We start from the raw sequence: 5274 nt of genomic DNA on the forward strand, positions 1-5274 counted from the left end.
GCATAGTTTCATAGTTGCAGAATTTAAATCACCCTAGAGGCTTGCCTAAGCGCATAACAGTGGTATCCTAAGAGCATGACATCTACATTGATTAAGAATGCAGTAAAACAGTAAGAAGTTTTAAAACGAACAACTTGAGATCCTATAAACATGTTTTCTAGCAATTTTAATTAAGGCAATGCTTGAAAACTCATTTACAGAAGCGGACAGTTGACTAAACCAATTCAGAATGAACTAACATGAACTAAACTAATCTGATTTTAAGTTCTATAGGCAGGATTTCTACTAGAACTAATTTTAATTCTGATAGGCATAGTATCTAATTGTTAAGAACTAATTTTGAACTTATAGGCATGATTTCTAGTGAGACGAATGTAAATACATGCTGTAACAAAAATTGAACTCAATCACTTTACACCCTGTAGGCATGATATCTAATTATAAAATTAATTCTAACCCTATAAGCATGATTTCTATTACTGGACCCATTTAGATCCTATAGGCATGGTTTCTAATATTGTGGAAATAAAGCAAAACATAGCAAATGCATTAACACAATCCTATAGGCATGGTATCACCCGAACTACCCAACAGATATGTAACTACCCAGCCCCTTTTCACTAATCATCCCAATGTTATCTACAAATAATTATTACAGACCAGCTGAATAAATTACATAAACGAATAAAGAAAAAAGAAGAAGTTAACTATAGGGAGCCTGAAGCAGACCCATATGACTTCCTAAGCCTCCAATAGCCTCAAATGCCAAAGTCCATAGACAGTATCATGTCTAGGTGTGTTAGAGTTCCCTAAGGACCTCAAGGATCCCGCGCAGTGCTCACACCTAGACCTTTTCTGAAACAATAACTGATTTAGGTGCAGTGTGGAAAAGCCAGCTCTGACATGCCAGAGTTCAGAGAGGTCTCAAGGATCTCAAGGCAGTACACATGCCAGAGGGGCAGAACCTAATATTCTAAGAGCAAAGTGAAAGTGCTTGACATAGTTTTATTTTAAAAAAGTACAGAGATGACTTCAGATGAAGGTCAGTGAGATTGGACTAGGGTTAGGTTGAGAACGTTTGAGAGCAAAGGGTTTTTTGAAGGCGGCAGGTGTATAGAAAATGATAGGGTTTGGGGGTGTTTTGGGTTTATTTTAGGAAGGTTGATGGTGGCTGTTGATCTTTATGATCAACGTCCGGGATTAAAGGGTGTGGGGGACCGGATCGGGTATTTGGGGTGTGGGCCGGGTAATTAATTGAGTACTGGGCTGGTAATTGNGGTAATTTAATTGAGTACTGGGCTGGTAATTGGGTTAGGTTGGGGTTGGATTGGGGCTAAAATTGAAATAAAATTAGGCCATATTTTAAATAGCCATTTTAACACTATATAATTTATAAGAAATAATAAATGATTTCTAAAAAATAATTTCGTGTACTGAACTGATTTAAAATAGTTGTTTAACATTTTAAAAATATAAAAGATCATTTTATGCATCAACAATGTAATTATGCATTAATAGGTCTAGTATTGCAAATATATGCAAATTAGCTTAAAAAATGTAAATGCGATTATAAAAATGCACTATAAATATTTAAGCAATATTTTGGCATAAATATAGAATTTAGAAGGCTAGATCACCACAGAATAATTTGAAGGATAATTATTGGAAATTTTATAAGTAAAAAGGGAAGAAATAAATCAATTTGAAAGCCTTTAAAATTATAGAAAAATAATAAAATACTTATGCATGCTTATAACTGCATATATGCTATTTTGAAAGTATTTTTATGTATTAAAATATATGGGAAAAATTGGGTATCACCAGCTGCCCCTCTTTAACCGAGAAGGATGTGCCAATTTTGACCGGGCGGGATGCTTTGAGAGACAGTAGCCGGACTCCCTCCTTCGAGTTGCCTACATATCCCTAGTTTTACAGGAATCAGGCCATGTGTAGTTCTGAATTCATTGGCGGAATATACTGATGAAGTCATTGCAAGAACGGACACGAAGTGCGAGAGTGGTTATGGTGAGCAGTTAAGGTTTGAGACAGTTTGAAGGAACTGGAGCAAGGTCGCTCTTGCTAGGATAGCATTTGCTTGGTGGTCACCTACATATAAAGAGATTGCTACCAACATGCATTTGTGCGAAAATCAAAACGTGATGCAGATTCCCTTTTGGACCATGAAAGTTGTCTTTGGACGATTAAGGATGACGTCCTCAGACCATGATGTCCTGGGCCATGAATTGTTTAGTGAGGGATTCGCAGGCTATGAGATGGTGTTCTCGGGCCATGAAGATGGTGCCTCCGAACCATGACGCCTTTGAATAATGATATGCAAATTTGATGGATCCTCAGGCCATGGCATGGTGTCTTCCGGCTATGACGATGATGCCTTTTAGACTATGACGCCTTTAGATAGATTGGCGATATTTCAGGCCATGAGATGCAACAATATGATGTTAACAAGACAATGCTTAGTCTTGTGAAATGGAGGGCGGAGCTTAGCCTGATTGAAAAGCAAATAGGTAGGACTAGAAATAGAGTAATATTGGTGCAAAGAGGGACAATGCTTAGTCCCATGCAAATGGGGAGGCAAGGATTAGCCTCATGCAAGTGGGGAGGCAAGGATTATCCTCATGCAAGTGGGGAGGCAATGATTAGCCTCATGCAAGTAGGGAGGCAAGGATTAGCCTCATGCAAGTAGGGAGGCAAGGATTAGCCTCATGCAAATAGGGAGGCAAGGATTAGCCTCATGCAAATAGGAAGGCAAGGATTTGACCCCGCCACTAAACCTTTACTGAAGTAGTGTTCTTTGACCTTAGCTTTCAAACCTGCAGGTCCAGAATAACCATTGGCTCCTCAACATAAGATAGATCCTTGTCCAACTAGACTGAGCTGAAATCCATTACGTGAGATGGATCGTCGTGATATCTCCGGAACATCAAAACATGAAATACTTGGTGAACTACTGCTAGGCTGGGAGGTAAGACAAGCTCATAAGTAACCTCCCCAACACGCTGCAACACCTCAAAGGGACCAATAAACCTTAGGCTCAGCTTGCCCCTCTTTTCGAACCTCATAACGCCCTTCATAGGCGAAACCCGAAGCAAGACCCGCTCTCTAACCATGAATGAAACATCACGAACCTTCCGGTCCGCATAACTCTTAGATTGGGCTTTGTGAAGCCTATCCTGAATCACCTTAACCTTCTCCAAGGCATCCTGAACCAATTCCGTACCGAATAATCTGGCCTCGCCCGACTTGAACCAACCCACTGGGGACCGACACCGCCTACCATACAGAGTTTCATATGGTGCCATCTGAATGCTGGACTGATAACTGTTGTTGTAGGCAAACTCTGCAAGTGGCAATAACTAATCCCAAGAACCTCCAAACTCCATCACACACGCACGAAGCATATCCTCAAGAATTTGAATAGTGCGCTCGGACTGCCCGTCTGTCTGAGAGTTAAATGCTTGTGCTAAACTCTACCTGAGTACCCAACTCCTGTTGTACGACTCTCCAAAACCGTGATGTAAACTGCGTACCCCGGTCAGATATGATAGATACCGTCACGCCATGAAGTCTGACAATCTCACAGATATAAACTCGAGCCAGCTACTCGGAAGAATAGGCAGTCATCACAGGATTTAAATTAGCCGACTTGGTAGGACTAGAAATAGAGCAATATTGGTGCAAATAGGTAGGACTAGAAATAGAGCAATATTGGTGCAAAGAGGGACAATGCTTAGTCCCATGCAAATGGGGAGGCAAGGATTAGCCTCATGCAAGTGGGGAAGGAAGGATTAACCTCATGCAAATAGGGAGGCAAGGATTAGCCTCATGCAAATAGGGAGGCAAGGATTAGCCCCATGCAAGTAGGGAGGTAAGGATTAGCCTCATGCAAATAGGGAGGCAAGGATTAGCCTCATGCAAATAGGGAGGCAAGGATTAGCCTCATGCAAGTATTGAGGCAAGGATTAGCCTCATGCAAATAGGGAGGCAAGGATTAGCCTCATGCAAGTATAGAAGCAGGGATTAGCCTCACGCAGGTAGGGGAGGCAGGGATTAGCCTCATGCAAATGTGGAGGCAAGGATTAGCCTCATGCAGGTAGGAAGGCAATGATTAGCCTTATGCAAATAGGGAGGCAAGGATTAGCGTCATGCAGACAGGGAGGCAGGGATTAGCCTCATGCAAGTAGGGAGGCAAGGATTAGCCTCGTGCAGGTAGGGTGGCAAGGATTAGCCTCATGCGGATGGGAAGGCAGGGATTAGACTTATGCAAATAGGGAGGCAAGGATTAGCCTCATGCAGATAGGGAGGCAAGCACTAGCCTCATGCAGATGGGAAGGCAGGGATTAGCTTTATGCAAGTAGGGAGGCAAGGATTAGCCTCATGCAGGTATGGAGGCAAGGATTAGGCTCATGCAGATGGGAAGGCAGGGGTTAGCCTTATGCAAATAGGAAGGCAAGGATTAGCCTTATGCAGACAGGGAGGCAGGGATTAGCCTCATGCAAGTAGGGAGGCATGGATTAGCCTCATGCAGGTAGGGAGGTAAGGATTAGCCTCATGCGGATGGGAAGGCAGGGATTAGCCTCATGCAAGAAGCGAGTAACAAATAAGAGTAACATATGTCGTAGCTGGAGATATATTCAGTGTCGGATGGTCCGAATGATAGTGATCTTGTTACGTGTATATTTTTGCGGATGTTACCGTTGCGTCTGATGTGCCTGCGCTCAAAGAAAAATTGTAAGTTTTGTGGGGGGGAGGGGGAGGTTGGTTCATGATTCTGTCCGATGGCCTTGCTTTGCTCCGTTCTGGGGCCCTTTTGTGTTTCCTGGGTAACTTGACTGTTACGGAAATAGAGTTTTCGAAAGTATGCAATTATTGATGAAAAATAGAGTTATTTAGAAACGTATTGAAATATCAAGTAATTTAGATGAACTAGTGACTGTAACACATCTCAAAGGCATTGCAGCTCTCTTATATTGGGATTTTGAGGGTCTTCCTCAAAATTCTGCGCCAGTTTGGTAGATGATTTTTTGACCGTTTGCAGATAATAGGCCTTGCTGAACCCTCTTCGGAATTTTGAGAATCCTTCTCAAAATTCTGCCCCGATTTCTTAACTGATTTCTGACCGTCTGACACATGTTGGCGCCGGCTGGACTTGCTCCGGAATTTTGAGGGTCCTTCTCAAAATTCTGCCCCAGTTTCAGATCTTGGGGAAAATAGAAATTTTATTATGATATGACCGAACCCATAAGGCTGCCTACG

Source organism: Nicotiana attenuata, unplaced genomic scaffold (assembly GCF_001879085.1).
Source record: "Nicotiana attenuata strain UT unplaced genomic scaffold, NIATTr2, whole genome shotgun sequence".
Lineage (NCBI taxonomy): Eukaryota > Viridiplantae > Streptophyta > Magnoliopsida > Solanales > Solanaceae > Nicotiana > Nicotiana attenuata.